Source organism: Giraffa tippelskirchi, chromosome 7 (genome assembly GCF_054371585.1).
Source record: "Giraffa tippelskirchi isolate mGirTip1 chromosome 7, T2T-mGirTip1v1.2.pri, whole genome shotgun sequence".
In the NCBI taxonomy this organism is placed as follows: domain Eukaryota; kingdom Metazoa; phylum Chordata; class Mammalia; order Artiodactyla; family Giraffidae; genus Giraffa; species Giraffa tippelskirchi.
In genome coordinates this window covers 17,995,781-18,014,748 of record NC_137281.1, presented here as the reverse complement: position 1 = coordinate 18,014,748, position 18,968 = coordinate 17,995,781, and the positions used below count along the sequence as shown (strand labels likewise).

Sequence of the window (18,968 nt, the reverse complement as noted above, 5' to 3'; positions counted from 1 at the left end):
CTTCTCTTTTCAAAGCATATATACTAGGGCCAATCAGTTCGGTCATAAATATTTCTTTTTTAAAAAACGTCTTGGTTTAGTTTGGCTGCACTGGGTCTTTGTTGCCGTTTGCAGGCTCTTTCCAGTTGTGGTGAGAGGACTTCTTACTGCAGTGGCTTCTCTTGCTGCGGAGCACGTGGGCTTCAGTAGTTTGACTCGCAGGCCCTAGAGCGTGGGCTCAGGAGTTGTGGCTCCCAGGCTTGTTGCTCCACGGCGTGCGGAATCATCCGGACCAGGGATCCAATCTGTGTCCCCTCCATCGGCAGGGGGATTCTTACCCGTTGTATTTCTTTTTTTAAAATTTTTTTATTGGAGTCTAGTTGATTTATAGTGTTGTGTTCGTTTCTACTGTACAGCAAAGTGGATCAGTTATACATATACCTACATCCACTCTTTCTTAGATTCCTTCCCTATGTAGGTCATTACAGAGTATTGAGTAGCATTCCCTGTGCTATACAGTAGGTCCTTATTAGTTATCTATTTTATGCATAGTAGTGTGTATATGTCAATCCCAATTTATTCCCTCCTCCGTTCCCTGCATAACCATAAAGCCATAAGTATTTCAATGTATTTCTTAGTTTAAAAGATAAGAACTCTTTTTTTTAATATTCAACAATTGTTTAATCTCATCAAATGTCCAGTGTTCACATTTCTAGTCATCCCACAAATGTGATAAATACCTTTATTTCCAGTTTGTTTTGTCAGTATCCAGATAAGGCTCACACATTACAACTGGTGGGCGAGTCGTTTAAGCCTCTCTCAGTCTCTAAGATGTCCTGCATGCCTTTATTTCCCTCTTGCTATTTATTGGAGGAAACTGGGTCACAAGTTCTGTAAATTTCCCACAGTTGGGGTTTTTGCTGATTGTGCCTGTTTGGTATAGCGCAACATAGCCTTCTGCCCCTTGTACTCCCTGTAAATTAAGTAAATTTAGCAGTTGATCAGATAAAGGTTTGTTTTTCCTTTTTTGGCAAGAATTCATATGTGGTCCTGTGTTCTTCTGTGGGGAGGAGTACATCTGCCCAGACTCTTTGGCTTCCTAAGTGGCTCAGTGGTAAAGAATTCGCCTGCTAATGCAAGAGACTCAAGAGACGCGGATTTGATTCCTGATCTGGACGATCCCCCGGAGTAGGAAATGGCACCCCACTCCAGTATTCTTTCCTGGAAAATTCCATGGATAGAGGAGCCTGGTGGGCTACAGTCCATGGGATCGCAGAGTCAGACACGACTGAGCGACTAAGCATGCATGCACTCTGCCTACTCAGGGGCATCAGTGACCAGTTCATGGAAGACAATTTTTCCACAGACCAGGGCAGGGGGATGGTTTCGGGATGCTTCAAGCCTCGCCGATCTGACAGGAGGCGGAGCTCAGGCAGTAATGTAAGCGATGAGAAGCAGCTGTAAATACAGATGAAGCTTTGCTCCGTCTCTTGCCACTCACCTCCTGCTGTACAGCCTGGTTCCTAAGAGGCCACAGACTGATACTGGTCATTGGCCCAGAGGCTGGGGCTCCCCTGGTCTAGACCATCCAACTGAGGCTGCACAATTAAGTGTTCTTTTTTAATTTATTTTTTAAATTGAAGTATAGTTGGTTTGCCGTGTTGTGTTAATTATTGCTTTACAGCAAAATGATTCAGTTATATACACATATACCTTCTTTTGTTTCATATTCCTTTCCATTATGGTTTGTCATAGTATACTGAATATAGTTCTCTGTACTATACAGTAGGACCTTATTATTTATCCATTCTGTGTATAAAAGCTTACATCTGCTAACCCCAGCCTCCTGCTTCATCCCTCCCCCAACTCCCTCCTCTGTGATGTTCTAATTGTACCATTTCTTCTTCATTCTTTTAAGTGGGATGGATTTTGTTTTAATGGGGTGAGGTGAGACATTGTTTAGTGACCCGTGAAGCCAAAGTGAACAGTGCATGGATTGGCTTATTTGTTGATATGTTTTCAAAAATGTGACCTTATGATACAGATTCTGTTGCTAGCACATTACAGATAGTTTTTTTTTTTTTTTTAATGCTTGGTTTTTTTTAGAGTGGATTATTATTTTTCTAAATGCTTGGTTTTTGTAGAGTGGATTATTATTTTTTTAATGCTTGGTTTTTGTAGAGTGGATTTTTATTAAAGCAGGCCACCTCCACATTTTAGTGAAGTGGCTCTTTGCTTTCCCAAAGCCGTGGAACTGTGGGTGGGGATGCTGGGCACTGAGGCCAGTGCTGGGATGCTCAGGGAGGAAGGCAGCCACAGGGATGGCCCAGGGGGCCCTGAGTGCAGACAGTCTCTGATGACTCAGTCCATAACCAGCCCCAGGGTATTACTTGCAGGGCTTCCAGGAATAATAATAGTAATAACAAAAGTTTACCACATGCCAGGTCTAGTGCAAAGCCCTTTATGTGGTTTCATTTTTCCCCTTTGGCTGTGCCACCCAGCATGCAGAATCTTAGTTCCCTGACCTGGTCAGGGATCGAACCCATGCCCCCTGGGAGTGTGGAGTCTTAACCACTGGACCACCAGGGAAGTCTCCCTTTACATGTTTGTGTGTGTGTTCAGTCACTAAGTCCTGTAGGACTCTTTGCCACCCCATGGCCTGCAACACACCAGGTTTCCCTGTCCTTCACTATCTCGCAGAGTTTGCTCAAATTCACGTCCATTGAGTCAGTGATCCAACCATCCAACCATCTTATCCTCTGCTGCCCGCTTCTCTTTTTGCCTTCAGTCTTTCCCAGTATCAGAGTCTTTTCCAGTGAGTCGGCTCTTTGTATCAGATGGCCAAAGTATTGGAGCTTCAGCTTTTAGTGCATGTAATTCTTACAATAAATGAGATCCCAAGACTTACAGAGTGGACACAGACAACATTGATGGGGGCTAATGCTCCCGGTTGTTCACTGTGTGCCCAGCACTAAGGCACATATTTGACATCTATTTAGTGCCCATTTAGTACCTTTGGAACCCCTTGAGTTAAATACTATTACACCATTTGACAGACAAGACTCCTGAGGTAAGGGAGGTTATGAGTCATGCTGGGATTCATCCGTAGGGAGCCAACTGTTGCCCACAGCACCTCCTGCCTTCTCAACACCTGTGATGCTCGCTCGGTCTGACCTGGTCTGGGCCCAGAGCAGAGTGTGGATCAAGGAAAGGTGAGAAAATATACGTGGGAAGAGCTCCCAGTGCATCAGGGGCTGGCGTGAGACCTAGGGACCCAGATTCATGGCTGAAGACTAGGCAGGAGCCGGTTCCTGTGAGCCCTTGGAGTGTTACAGGGGCGCAAGCCTTTGCTGCAGGCTCAGTTGGGGAGCACTGGGGATTCTGAGGGTGCTGGAGCCGTCAGAGAGCCCGCTCCAGTGACTGCATGTCATGGAGCTGTGGACAGGAGCAGAGGAAGAGACCTCAGGCACAAGGAGAGAGGCTGGGAGGGATGGAGTGGGGACAGACGAGGGGGCGAGGCCTGGGGCAGGCAGGCGGGGACAGGAGAGCATGGTTCAGGGGCATCATACGGTCGGGGCAGAGTTGGCGACCACGTGGATGGGAGGCTGAGGAGGGCAGCTGTCAGGGTTTCAAGGTGACTCTGGTTCAGAGTTTCTGGCATTGGTAGAGGGGAGTTGGGGTGCCACCCATCAAGTGAGACACTCCAAACGGGAGTGGTTGGGGGAGGGGAGTAGAGACCATGTGTTCTATTTTGGGCAGATGGCCTCTGAGATGCTAGGCAGGGTGTGTGGAGTTGCCCTGTGCCTCCTGCACCCAGGGTTGCAGAATCACAGACCACAGGAACAGGCGAGGCCTCCACTGTGTCTCCTTTCACACAGGTCACACACTCACTGCTTTGTTCTCACACACCCGAGGGCAAGGTCCTGACTGGAGGAGTCAGGAGGGCTTCCTGGAGGAGGGGAGCTGTGGCTTGCTTGATTGCCTTCTCCAGGGCACAAGAGGTGACAAGACGCTGACCTCCAGCAGCAGCAGTGAAGTGGACTTGGGCGAGACTCAGAGCCCGTGGTGTCTCTCCACAGTGCCTGTTAAGTGTTTGTTATTGTTCAGTCGCTCAGTCACGTCCAACTCTTTGCGACCCCCTGAACTTCAGCACAGCAGGCTTCTCTCTCCTTCACTGTCTCCTTGAGTTTGCTCAAATTCATGTCCATCGAGTCAGTGATGCCATCCAACCATCTTATCCTCTGTCGCCCCCTTCTCCTCCTACCCTCAGTCTTTCCCAGCATCAGAATCTCTTCCAAGGAGTCAGTTCCTCTCATCATGTGGCCAGATTATTGGAGCTTCAGCTTCAGCATCAGTCCTCCCAATGAATATTCAGGGTTGATTTCCTTTAGGATTGACAGGTGCTGAGTATGGTGCCCTATATCTCATAGAAACTGACAGAGCCAGAATTGACTCAGAAATCGACAGAACTTCTCCTTTGGTTCCCTGGAGCAGGGCTGTGTTGGCCAGAGAAAGTGTGGCTCTCACCCTTGGTTCCGTGGTTACTGCCCGTGCCAACTCTGAAGGCTACAGAACAGTCTCAGAGGGTTTGTCTTGTTCCTGCAGTGGCTGCCTTTGTTCAGGTGTGACCCTTCTAACCCTGAGACGCCACCGGGCCAAAAGCCATAGGAGTAACTGCTGAGTCGCTCTCATCAGCTCACCCATGTGAGGGTGATGGAATAACCAGAAGTGTGCTGGCCGTCCTGCCCCCTCTCCACTGCCGGAGGATGGGCAGCCTCTGGAGCCCGGGTGCCTAAGCCCACACTCCCTCCCCGGCCAGGGGGACCAGCCCCTCCAGTTTCCATGGTGCCGTCTGCTTTGCCCAGGCAGGTGGGTTTTATTGGAATCCTCTTGAGTCTGTCTCCTGAAACCCTTTCCTAACGGCATTGCGGAACATCATATATATTTCCTACAACCCTCGCGAGGCTGACACCTCCTTGTTGTGACTGCGAATATCAGAAGTGACATGTAATTGCAGTGATCCATCCTGTTAAGTAGCTGGCAATATATCACTGCAAAATCAGTACGGCTGGGACTCTCAGAACACAGTGTTTCTAAACAAGGCACCTGCAAGCGTGTGTGTTCAGACTCTCTTCACCAAACGCCGCCCGGGGTTAACGAAGCCTGCCTCACCCACCATACCTTGCCTTGCCTTTCTGTGACCGCAGCAAAGAAAAATTAACTCTAGGTAAAACCAAAAAGAAGGGCTTCCCAGGTGGCACTAGTGGTAAAGAACCTGCCTGCCGATGCAGGAGACGTCAGAGACGTGGGTTCAAGCCCTGGGTCGGGAAGATAGCCTGCAGGAGGAAATGAAATCTTGCCTGCAGAATCCCATGGACAGAGGAGCCTGGCAGGCTATAGTCCGTAAGGTTGCGCAGAGTCAGACGCAATTGAAGTGACTTAGCACACACACACGCAAAACCAAAAGAAAAATTAATGCTGGGTAACTGAGTTTTCAGTTCTCTGGAGGGCCTGCCCCGTGACACAAAACACATTGGGTTCTCAAAGTCAGGACTGTGGGCCAGGATGCTTGTAGCCGTACTCCTTCCAAGCATGGCCCTGGGGCTTCCTGTCCCCCTTTCCTCAACTCGAGTGGCTTTAGTGGGGGTTCCTTCTGGTGCCACAGGTCGGGCGATGAGCAAGGTCAGCCCAGCTATCACTGTGCTGGCAGAGGGGAGAAAACTGGGGGGGAGGGGGTGAGTGTGGATAGTTGGAGGGTTGGGGACCAGGGGTGACCAGAGCCCATGGTGCGATGGCCGAACCCCACCCTGATGGAGTGGGAGCATCGAGGCAGGGCCTGCACACTCTGAGGGCACCACTCACACTGTGCTCTGTGCTGACTCCAGGGAAGAGTTGATTTAAACTATGGTGTGAAGGGCGCCCCCTGGAGTTGTGCAGAGAGTAGTACTGATGGAGGGACAGACGTGGGACCTCCATGGCAATCAGACAGTGGGAGCCAGAAAAGGGAGGGGGACATATCCGAACACATAGCCCTCACTGGTGGTCCAGTGGTTAAGACTCTGCCTTGCAATGCAGGGGACACGGTTCAGTCCCTGGTCAGGGAACTGTGATCCCACATGCCATGGAGCCACTGGGGCCGAGCCACAGCTACTGAGCCCGAGTGCTCTAGAGCACAGACAAGGCAACTATAGAGTCCGTGCTCCATAACAAAAGCTCTTGTGTGATGCAACCAAGATACCTCATGCTGAAACTAAGACCCAACACAGCCAAATAAGTATTTTTTTAAAAAAAGAAGATCACACAGCCTTCAAGTGTTGGCACAGGAGCCCAGAGGAGCTAGCAGGCCCTGGGGGTGGCAGTTTTGGAGTCTTCTTTGAAGTCTGCTTCTGGGGGGAGCTTTGTGAAAGACCTAGCCCTCCCTCAGGGGTGCCCACCGTGAGCCCCTCTGCAGTAGGACTTTCTCTGTCCCCATCCCCTCTCCTGAGACACTGCCCTAGCCCCCAGCCCCCTGGCATGTGCCTCTCTGATGTGGCCCATTTCCTAGGTTCCTCCCTCCCCACTGTGGAAGACACCCTGGAGGTCTACCAGCCAGAGCCTCGCTTTTCCGTTGGTGCATTTAGAATACGCTAAATGAAAAATAATGAGCATGTAGGAACTAAATACAGGAATCACCTAATTAAATTAGGAAACAGACATCTTATCGCTGTAATCTGAAAATTGATATTAATAGAAAATGGTCCCAGCATTGTTATGCTAAAGGTTCCTCCGGGTGGGGAAATTAAGAAGGAGAGCGGAACGGAAAATTGAGACAATCGCATCCAGTAAGAGCAAGACTTATGTTTTAAAGGAACTAAAGTAAAATGCTAAAAATAGAATACAGGATCACTGTGAGGCTCTAATGAAGTAATGGACAAAGATGGCTTTGAAAACCACAGAGCTCTACACTCATGTATGATGATAATTTTTTAAACGAGACAATGTAATTAAGCTTCAGTGTGCATGAAACCTAGTAATAGTTATCATTTATTGGCACCAGGCACTGTCTCAGGCGCCTTTATTTTATCTCCCTTCACCTAGTGAGATGCAGGCATCATTGTCCTGAACTTAGACTCAGAGAGGTTAGGTCAGTTGCCCAAAGTCCCACAGCTAGAATGGCAGAACCCAGATTCAGACGCAGCTTTGCCTGCTTGCAAAGGCCTTCCCAGGCTCACTTTGCACTCCTCGCCCGTTGCCACTCGTTAATGGCACGGTCAGCAGTTCTTATATTTTCTGATGTCTTTCTGCCATCTTCTCAAAGGGCATTTCTTGCCGACACGCAGCAGATTTCTTTGGTAGCCTGACTCCCTGCCTAAACCCCAGGGCTTCTCTGGCTTCTTGGTTAATACAGCCCACACAAAGACCCCTTCTGAAATTACAGTGCAGCTGGGAAACTGGGTCTCCCTTTGTGTCCCAGTCCAGGTGGAGCTGAACGGGGCAGAGCGACCTGAGCTGGACTGGAGGTTCCGAGGCTCAAGCCTCCCCCGGAAGCCCCGGTTTCAGGTTGTGTCTTCACAGCGGGTGATTGTTCCACAGCCCCCAGGTCCCCACCTGCGAGGTGAATCAGGCTCTATTTCCCTGCAGTGTGAGTCACTACTCCGTGGGCGCAGAGTGGGGCTCAGGTGTGGGTTGACCCCTTTCCCATCTGCCCCTCCCAGAATGAATAAGAGGGATTCAAGGGGGAGGAGGGGGGCTCAAGATCTGTGTGTGAGATGCCCTAGAAGTATACCTGGTCTGGGTCGCTGCGGTGAGCTCCCCTGGGCAGGCAGCAGTGGGGCATACACCCCACACCTCCCCCACTCTGTGCCCATTCACCAACCAGGCATCTTCAGTGGCAGTGGGGTCACCTGACTTGACATCAGAGTCAAACCCCCACCCCCCAACTCATCCCAAAAGCTCTGCCAGGAAGAGCAGGAGGGCAGGGCAAGACCTCAGTCCCTAAGGCACAGGACTCCAGGGGTGGCCTCATGCCTGGCTTGTTTCCCTGCTCAACCCCACTTGGTCTGCAGTCTCAGGGCAGTGAGGGGGCGTGGGGGGTGGGGAGAGGGGCTCAGGACACAGTGACTTTCGCTGCCAGCATGGGGAAGGGTCCGGTCAGGTCCTAACACGTGCTTATCGAGGCCCCACTAACCTTCCAGAAGTCCCAAGTTGCTAACGTGGGCAGCACAGAGGTGGTTCTGTGCCGGAACCTGATCCAAGGACAAGGGCTGTTGCTGTGATTGTCGCCTTTCTCCACGGTCACCGAATGGTTCTTGTGTTTGTTTGTTTTTTTTCCAACCCGGAAAAGGTCACGGTGGTAGTTATGACAACGGAAATGCTGGAGGATGGTTCTGGAAGCCTCTGTGGGTCCATGGTGCAGCGGGCCCATCAGGGATGCTCTGTGTGTGGGCTGAGACCTGAGCACCTTGATCCAGGCTCTGTGGGGGCGCTCACCTGAACCCCAACTGCCTGCCAGGTGGCTGTATACATAAACTGCCTTTCCATTTATGGTGACATTTTTCTTGTGGCTTTAGGGTCACTATGGGTGTCCTTCCCAAAATCTTTGCAGGAAGCTGGGGGCTCAGGCAGATCTCATCTGAGTCAGAAGCTCATTCTTATGTATGGGCTGATGTTTCCATTATAAAGCTTATCCCTCACGATTTGTGGCTGTACAGTTTAACTTGAAAGTTTAGTTGCTCAGTCATGTCTGACTCTTTGAGGCCCCATGGACCTTAGCCTACCAGTTTCCTCTGTCCATGGGATTCTCCAGGCAAGAATACTAGAGTGGGTAGCCATTCCCTTCACCAGGGGATCTTCCCGACCCAGGGATCGAACCTGGGTCTCGTGAATTGCAGGGGGATTCTTTACCATCTGAACCACCAGGGAAACCTGCAGTTTTAACTTGGATCATGGTAAAACTTGGTGGACAATTCTCTCATTTAAAATTTTCTGTATGTATGGGGAAAACAGCCGAACTTAAATGGGTTCCATTGCCCTCAACAGCTGCTACTCTGACACCCCCGCACAGCTGGTTGGCTCCCAACAGAGAGGTGAGGAACCCTGGGGGGTCTTCCCATGCTCCTGGTCTGGGGTGCAGGCAGGAAACTGGGGGCTGCCTCTCCCCGAACCCTACAGCCTTGCCACAGCATTTCTAAGCCCTTCTCAGAAGTCCTGAAGACTGACCACCTACAGAGTAGGCTGGCCCCATCCAAGCTCCCCACTCACCCCAGCTTGGGTGTCCCCAAAGCAGGTCCTGCATAGCTCAGTTGGTAAAGAATCTGTCTGCAATGCTGGAGACCTGGGTTCGATTCCTGGGTCAGGAAGATCACCTGGAGAAGGAAATGGCAACCCACTCCAGTACTCTTGCCTGGAGAACCCTGTGGACAGAGGAGCCTGGCAGGCTACAGTCCATAGGGTCACAAGAGTCGGACACAACTTAGCGCTATTTTTCTTTCTTTAAAACAGGTCAAGGGTCCAGTCCCCGGCCAATGGCTCTCAGTCCAGGCAGTTCCCAACCTGAGTTGGACCCAGGGGGTGATCTGTGAACCCCTCACCGCATTTTGCTCATATGTCTCAATGTGCATAGGTCCTGGGAAGAAAAGGCAGCCTGGGAGGAGTCTGGGATCCCCACCCCAACTCCCCAAAGGCTACAAGCATCTGTGAGTGCTTTCCACCCCTTGCCTTCAAGGTCTGGGTATGCCCGGGACAGAGGAAGATAAGAAAGAGGAAGGGATGAGGGGGGATGTCAGTAAAAAATAGTGTGGGGTCACCAGGCCCATCAGAAAATGTACCCGCACAGAGCTGCCAGGGAGACCACCAGGAGCAGAGTTGGGGGGAAGGGGGGCAATGGCTCCTGGCTCCTTGGGCAGGGCTGCTGCTCAGCTCCAGCCAAGAGTTCTGTGTGGGATGTGGGCCCAGGGTAGCCAGATCTTCCTTTTCATTCTTTCAAGGAAGCAAGACATCTGTAACATATAGTTATGTCATTTCTTCTGATTTATAAGTGGCTGCTCAAAGTTTAGAAAGTGTTTTCAGAGTTAGTTGGTCACACTTGGCACCTCCTGTTGGTCAGATGGGCTGGAAGGAGAGGGGCCGTCCACTGCCCCAGCCTCCTCGGGGCTGAGACCTGCCCCTCCCACCTTCCTTGTGCTATCCACCCCCACCGTCACCCCCCAGGACAGAGAGGTGGTAGGTCTCCTTGGCAGACAAGGAACTCATTAACTCTTTCCAGCCTTGGCAAGATTCGCTTCAAGCCAGTCCCAGGCAGAGCTTTTCCAGGTGTCTGCTGACCAATGGTGGCCTCCCGGAGCCCGAGGGGCCCCTACCCAGCTTAGAGGGCAGGTACCCCACCAGATCACCCTTCACCATTCAGGTGTGGGACCTGGGGTGGGAAGCCCAGAAGGTGATTGATCTGCAGAAGTGTCAGGGAGTCAAGGGTCAGGGAGTGGCTCCAGGTCAGGGGCAATGGCCTTGGGGCTGTGAGTGGCACCTGAGAGTCCCAGTAGCATCCAGGGAGGTGGCACCTGGGAGCGTGCTGTGAGCAGTGTGTTGTTATGAGTGCTGGATACCCACTGTGTGCCAGGCACTGCACTTGACCTGCTTTATAAATATTCTTACTCTGAAGCCTCACAGCAGGGAGGGAAACTGAGGCCCAGAGAGGCAATCAGTTGCACAAGGTTATACAGTGAGGAAGTAATAGTACTAAAACTAGAACCTGAGTGTTTGGATCCCAAAGACACAGATCAAACCAGTCAATCCTAAAGGAAATCAACCCTGAGTATTCATTGGAAGGACTGATGCTGAAGCTGAAGCTCTGATACTTTGGATGCAAAGACCCGACTCATTGGAAAAGACCCTGATGCTGGGAAAGATTGAGGGCAAGAAGAGAAGGGGGCAACGGAGGATGATGGCATCACTGATTCAACGGACATGAGTTTGAGCAAACTCCAGGAGATAGTGAAGGACAGGGAAGCCTAGTGTGCTGCAGTTGTGGGGTCACAAAGAGTTGGACACGACTTAGCGACTGAACAAGAACAACTGACCGCCACTCAGAGATGAGACGCACAGTGTTGGAGGGCCAGCCTGGGTGCCTGCATACACTGCCATGCTGATGTGTGGGGTGCACTTTTTTCCTGTGCATTGCAGACATATTCTGGTTTGTTCATAGATCTACTGGTGAAGGACGGAGACCTCTGTGAATGGCTGTGCATGTCTGACTCTCGTTCACGACCCTGTGCAGGAGTGTGTATGTGCACAACCACGAGGTATGTGTGTGTGTGCTTTGGGCTCGCAGCTCACATAGGGAACATTTCCCACTGAAGTTTGGGGCTGACTCCTCAGCGTGCACACTGGCAGTCACACCTGCCACCAGCAGTGTGGGACACACACAATCAGGGCCCAGACTGGGGCAAGTGACTTGGGCACCAGGGCAGGAGTTGTCTGCAGGTTGTCACCACAGAAGTGGGTGAGAAATTAATTACCATTCCAGCAGGAACTCGGCAAACCAGTTATTGTAACCCCCTGCCTGCGACTGGAGCAGACCAAATAATGAAATTACATTCATAATATTTCAGGTTGAGTGATTGCTGCTCGAATTAGTTCCTTCCCAGAACCCAGCCAGAAGTAGCGGCAGTAATTAAAGGATTTTCTGGGCTAAACCAAGTCTGCTCATCAGGCACGTACAATATACAGGGCTTGCAAAATGAGTGCCGGCCTGCACCTGCCTGGGAATGGGATGACAGTCAATGAGGGCAGGAAGGCCACCGGTCGGAAGGAGGTGGGTTCTTACTGCAGGAGGTGCTTTTCCACTTTCGTTCATTTATGTTAGAAATATTTATTGAGTCCCAGTGTGGCTAGACACTGGGAATCTGCAGGGAATAGGACCATGAGGTCTCTGTGCTCATGGAACTCAACAGTAAGTAGCATATGTGCACGTGCTCAGTCGTGTCCAACCCTTTGAAATCCCCATGGACTGTAGCCTGCCAGGCTTCTCTGTCCATGGAATTTTCCAGGAAAGAATACTGGAGTGGGTTGCCATTTCCTACCCCGTGGCATCTTCCCAACCCAGGGATCAAACTCGAGTCTCTTGAATCTCCTGGCAGGAGCATTCTTTACCACTGCACCACCTGGTAGCCCCAGAAAGTAGGGTGATGGGGAATTCCTGGTGTCCACCCACCTCTTTCCAAAGCAGACTGGTCCCAGGAGTCCTGTGATGTCTAGAACTGCCTCTTCCTTCCACTTTAGGGCCCCAAATTAGGGTCTGAGCTGAGACCATGCTGGGACTTCCTGCTCATCAGAGAAAGAGGAAGAAAGGGCATTAGCATGGCGTGATCCCCACCTGACCTGTCCTGTGTCCTCAAGACGGGGTGAGGGAACCAGATCCAACAGCAGGAGTCAGGTGGAGCTCACACCCAGGCTGGACCATCCCTCCCCCAAGCCAGGTTTTTGTTTCTTCCTTTTGCCTCCCTGAAATTAACACACAGCCCTCCTCAGGGAGCAGAAAATGCCAGACTCCCAAGAAAGCAAAGATCAGTAGTGTGGCTGACAGAGCTGATGCACCCACCCACCCTGGGTAAAATAGAACCTACAACTTCCTTAAAACTCCAGAAGGAAAGTGAAATCCCAGGACCAGAAAGTGAGGATTAGAGATAAGCAGTGAGCACCAGGGGACACCTGCCACCAGGCCTGAGGCTAGAGCCTTTTGTACAAAACAGCTTTATTTATTATGATTTACATGCCATAAAATTCACCTGTTTTAAGTGCACACTTCAGTGATTTTTTAATAAATTTACAGAGCTCTGTAATCACCACAATCCAATTTTAGGGTATTTTCATTGCCACTGCCCTCTTTTGCAGTCACTCCCCATTGCCTCAGGCAATCACTAATCTACTTTCTGTCTTTATAGGTTTGCTCATAAATGTAATCATACAATATGTAGTCTTTTACATCTGGCTTGTTTCACTTAGCATCATGTTTGTGATCGCTTGTCATCACGTAACCTGCATCAGTAGTTATCTCTCTTTATCATTCAGTAGTATTCTGTTCCATGGATTTTTGGTTTATCCACATACCAGTCAATGGACCCCTGGAATGTCTTTTTGTCTGTTGTGAATAATGTCACTATGAACATTCACATGCAAGTCTTTATGTGAACATATGTTTTCATTTCTCTTGGGTAGATACTTAGGAGTAGAATTGCTAGATTGTTTGTTTAGTAGCTTTATGTTGAATTTTCAAAGAAACTGTTGCCAAAATGGCTACACTGTTTACATTCTTGCCAGTAATGTATGAGGGTTCCAATTCCTCCACATTCTCATCAACACTTGTTATTATCTGTCTTTTTCATTATAGACATTCTAGCGAGTGTGAGGGTATCTCATTGTGATTTTAATTTGCCTTCTCTAATGACTAATGCTATTGAGCATATTCTCATGTGCTTATTAGTCATTTGAATATATTCTTTGGTGAAATATCTGTTCAGATCTTTTGCCCATCTTTTAAATTGAGTTATTTGTCTTTTATGGAGTTGTTATTTTGTTTTGTAGATACAAGTACTTATTAGATTTGCAAATAATTTCTCCCATCTGTGGTTTGTGTTTTCATTTTCTTAATGGTGTCTTTTGAAGTACAAAAGTTTTTAAATTTGAAGAAGTACATTTCTCTTTTTTCTTCTTTTATGGATCATCCTTTTGGCGTTGTATATAAGAAATCTTTCCCTAGCATAAAGTCATAAAGATTTTCCACCTATGCTTTCCTTTTAAAGTTTTCTGGTTTTAGCTCTTCTGTCTATGTCTATGATTCGCCCACACACTTAGAGCCTGTTCTCCACAAGAGAAGCCACCACAATGAGAAGCCTGAGCATTGCAACTAGAGAGGATCCCCCCGCCCTTGCCACAACTAGAGAAAGCTTGTGCACAGCAACAAAGACCCAGCACAGCCAAAAAATAAAATATAATAATAAAAATAAACACTCATCTTGCAGGGGTTTAGGAACTGCAATAACATGGAGGCTTGCATGGGGGCCAGTAATTGAATTCAAAAGTTCTGAGATCTTTATCTTGTTACAAAGCAAAATAGAGACAGTAATAAACTTTGGACTTTACTTTTCAGTGTGGCTCAATCCTGGAAGTATAATGTATATCTTCTGAGTCTCTGCACTGGCCCCTCTCAGTGTAGCCCCACTCCTAGAGCTGAGCACCTGTTCACCTCTTTAGTAAAAGGGGATTCCCAGCCCATGCTTATGGGGATGGTGAACCCTCAACACTAGACAGATGAGCTCAACAGCCATGGACTAGTCACAGCCTGGGGGAGGAGGACCCCACACGCCACACCCCTCGGGTCACAGGAGAAAAGAACAAGGAGGGGCCGTGGGAGGCAGGCTAGTAGCATCAAGAGGGTGAGGTGGGCCCTAGTTCTCACGGGAGGATGTCACTGACTTGTTTGAATAACTCCACGGGCTGGTAGGGCACTGAAACCTGCTACAGCGGGTAAGCAGAAACTGTCTGGTCCCCTTGATGGGTTTTATGGCTAGAGGACCTTCTCTGCAGGAGCAGAGTGGGGAGGGGGCTTGCATTGGGCCACTGGAGGCCCTCCCAGTTTCACCAGGCAGCACGTGGCATTGAGCCTTAATTTTAGGCCTTACACTTCAGCAGCAGACTGTCCCATAAGAGTCTAAGAGTAGAAATACCTCATCCTGAGTGGGGGCAGCCCTGAGCCAAGGTCTGGAAAAGGGGCTTCTTGCCCTAGTCTCAGAACTCCCCCCAACACATCTAGGATGCTAGGACCTTCCTTGGTTCCTGCTTGTTACCCTCTGCCCTTCTACTCTGCCTGTCTGTACATCCATCTCTCTCCACCATCTGTCCATCCTTATGTCCATTTTATAGGCACATGCTATAAAAATGCATAGCCTCCAGGCCTAGTTTGTGACTCCTTCAGAAACGATGTAGGGACTTTCTTAGTGGTTCAGTGGCTAAGGTTTCGTGCTCCCGATGCTGAGAGCCCAGGTTGGATCCCTGGTCAGGGAACTAGATCCTACATGCTGCAACTGAAGATCCCACACACCGCAACAAAGACTGGAGATCCCTCATGCCGCAACCAAGACCCAGGGCAGCCAGATAAATAAACATGCAAATATTTCTAAAAAGAGGAAGAAAGAATTATATAGATGGAGACTGGCCAACCAGTGTGGCCCTCACCCCGTGGACCGCAGCCAGGATCCAACAATGAGGCCCTGAGCCCAGCACTGGGGTTTCTGGTACTCACACCCCCTACCTGCCATAGGGAACCCAGCATCACCTGACACAGACCCCTTCATCCCTGAGGCACACAAGGGGTCTGGAGCCTGGGCCATGCTCACTGCCATTTCAGGAACCAGTGTAGTTCAGCGGGTGGTTGAAACGAGGTTCCGCTTGCCACTTGTGGCTTCTCCCAGTACACAGGGTTTTGTGAAAAGTGCCACATCTTCCAGCATCTTTTCTCAAAGCAGAAGAACAGGCATTGGTCCCCCTGGCAGGTACCATTGCAGCAGTAAAGAAGCAGCAGGCTCCCACCTCAGCCGAGGCACCATCTCAGAGGCCACCGGGCTGTAGGCAATTGTGCTGGTGAGGCAGTTGCCTCTTTCCCTTCCCAGGGTCTCCATTGGTTGAGGCATGTAGCTACCAGGCAAAACCCGAGCATTTCAAGTGTTATTGCTGGAGAGGCTAGGACTGGGGTTTTGAATCTGCCAGGTGTTTTGAGCCATGAATTCTAGACAGAGCCTGGCTGAGGAGTGCAAGGCTGGGTGAAAGCAGCCTGCATGCCAGCTTCCATACCTGGCACCTGAAGGGGCAGCTGCAACTTAGAATAACGGTTCTCAGCCTGGGCTGCATGTTAGAGTCACCTGTGTGCTCAGTCAGTCGTGTCTGACTCTTTGCGACTCCATGGACTTCAGCCCACCAGGCTCCTCTCCCCATGGGATTCACCAGGCAAGAACGCTGGAGTGGGTTGCCATGCCCTCCTCTGGTGATTTTCCCAACCCAGGGATCGAATTCGAGTCTCATGTCTCCTGCACTGGTAGGAAGGTTCTTTACCCCTAGCACTACCTGGGAAACCCTGCAGAAGTGTTAAAAATCTGATGTCCAAGTTGCCCCCACCAACTCCCAACCTTCCCATCCAAGACCAATTAAATCCAAATCTCCTGGGGCCGAAAGGAACCCAGGCAGCAGCAGTTTTCCAAGTTTCTCGGGCAACTCCACTATGCAAACAATTTTGAAAGCCACTGGATTCAGAATAGCGTTTCTCAGACTTTAACATAAATGCAGGTCACTTGGACAACCTGTTAAAATGCAGATTCTGATTCTGTAGGTCTAGGTGGTGCCCAAGATTTTGCATGGCTGACAGCAAGCGTTCATAATTGGAATCACGCTACTGAAAGCGTGGCTGTGGACTGCAGCATCCACAAAGCTTGGGAGCTTCCTAAAGATGCTGGGAGCTTCCTAAAGATGCAGACTCTCGGGCCTGCTGCCAGATCTACTGAATTAGAATCTTCATTTTGATAAGATTCCCAGGTGGTTTGAATGCACTTGGAGGTTGAGACGTGCTGGTTTAGGAGACTTCAATGGCCTAGCAAGGGCTTCCCAGGTGGCACTAGCAGTAAAAAAGCCGCCTGCCAGTGCAGGAGATGTGATCCCCTGGGAAAGTGCAGGGAAAGATCCCCTGGAGGAGGGCATGGCAACCCACTCCAGTACTCTTGCCTGGAGAATCCCATGGTGAGAGGAGCCTGGCAGACTACACTCCATTGGGTCACAAAGAGTCAGACACGACTGCAGTGACAGCATGCACGCCCGTGGCCCAGCAAGCCTTAGAGAGAGGGACAGACCTCTCTGCTTCCGGGCCTCATCAGGGGTCACAGGCAAACATCTCGCTGTCATCAGATGACAGAGCCTAGGCTTGGGTCCTTCCAGAATCCTGACAGCCCTTTCGTTCTCTCACTCTCCTACTCTGGGGCCTGACCCAGCTGGATATGGCCCTCCCTTTGCTCTCCCCAGGCCCCGTGCTTCAGCCCCTCCTTCCCCATCCTGTCTGGTGTGAGATCCTGACACTGGGCCTGCTCACGCTGCCTGAAGCCTTAGACTATGGCTGCAGCTTCTCAGAGAAGCCTTGCTCATCAAGGGGAGGGCACACTCCAACACAGGTTCCCACTGCACCCTCCACAGACCCCTGACCCCAGCACCGAGGCCACTGGCTGCCACCTTCTCCCACAAATCCACTTCCCCCTAGAGGGCTTGTCCGGGATGCTTGCTCTGCAGTTTTCATGTTTCGCCTGTTGCCATTTGAGCTGCCCCTCTGCTGCCTTCAGTAAAGAACTCCAGCTCTGCCTTCAAACAAGTCACTAGCTCACCCTACACCCTTGGCCCTCCCTTTCCCTGCTCTCCTGGGACTGCTGTTTGGTCCAAGTCATGGGTGTGCTATGAGTGGCCCGCCGTTCCCAATCAACTGTCTGGCTGGCGCATCCCCTGCCTTGTCTCCTGCATGATCTGAGCCCCTTCGGGAGCTGGGACTCCCATTCCCAGGGGTGGGGAACTCGAGAGATTTTGGCCTCAGTCTTGCAGCTTCTCCTGGAACTGGGGGCAGGGAGGGAAGGCAGACCCAGAGGACTCATTTGGGAACTGATAGAGACAGGCCTTAAGATAGTGCGATAGGGCTGTGATTTAGAAAATGGAAGATAAGACTTGCTGGGACTGTCAGCTCTGCATCCCAGCATGCTTCCGGTTGCCTTGGCAACTCAACAGGTTCAACCCCTTTTCCGGGCATCGCTGTCTGCTCAGGCGGGAGGTGACAGGAGCCCTGGTGGTGTGCAGGTCTTCAGCAGGCAGATAGCTCAGCACCCAAGATGCTCCTCACCTCTTTGCTGGGTTTGCTGACCTCAGTTGTCATCTAGCTACCTGCATGATCCTGTGATCGTGTCGAAGCAGCCACCCATCCTCCCATCCATCCGTTTATTCAGTAAGCAGTCACTGAGTGTCTGCAGTGTGCCTGGCTTCGTGCTGGCCTCTCTAGGCGGGTATATGAGTTCCCAGCCCTCTAGATCAAACAGGAATGCCTCCATGGGTCCAACGATAATGGGGCAAGCCTGGAGGTCAAGAAAGCCATAGAGATTTTTTTTACCACCACATATGTGAGTCCGTTTAGAAGATATTCTCAACACATATACACTGCAAGCCTGCCTACCACCCTCTGCCAGGCCCTGCTTATATACATGTAATTTGCATAAACACAATCACAGGCTTCACACTGTAATCTGTTTTCTTTCACCTAATGCTACATGGGGGCTTCCCAGGTATCACTAGTGGTAATGAACCTGCTTGCCAGTGCAGGAGACATAAGAGACTCGGGTTCCATCCCTGGGTCGGAAAGATGCCCTGGAGGAGGGCATGGCAACCCACTCCAGTATTCTTGCCTAGAGAATCCCCATGGACAGAGGATCCTGGTGGGCTACAGTCCATAGTGATGCAAAGAGTTGGACACGACTGGATCAACTTAGCAGGCGTGCATGCAGTGCTACGTGATGGACCTCTTTCCACAAGACATGTAAAGATTCTTTTCACCCTTTTTAACAGCCTTAAGGTATTCATTGTAAAGATGTACCATTGGTTTATTTAACTAGCTCCCTGTTGATTTATGTTTAAGGTGTTTGCAGTTTTCTGGCTAGTTTGTGAATTATTTCTGTTTCCTCTGGGGTCATCTTTACCTGTTTGCTTCTTTTGGTCTCTGTCATTTTGGATGCTGTTCTCAAGTGCTTGATGACCCTTAGATGTCAATTCATAGTTGAGAGCAAGTCGCCAAACACCTGATTATTTGATGTAAGGTTTGGGGCAGGGCTTTACTTCATGAGGTGCAGGGAGGAATTGGCCATCCTGGAGTCTTCCAAGGAAGTGTGTGTTATATGCTAGGTCCACCACAGACTACCACAGACTAAGGGGCTTAAGCAACAGAAATG

General features: G+C 50.2%; 1 protein-coding gene across 2 annotated transcripts in view; it reads left to right on the top strand.

Annotated features, from left to right (window-relative positions):
* The window catches only part of CHST8 (carbohydrate sulfotransferase 8), a 139,440-nt gene that overhangs the window by 71,418 nt on the left and 49,054 nt on the right, over window positions 1-18,968 (top strand). The gene's annotated exons all lie outside the window — the stretch shown is intronic.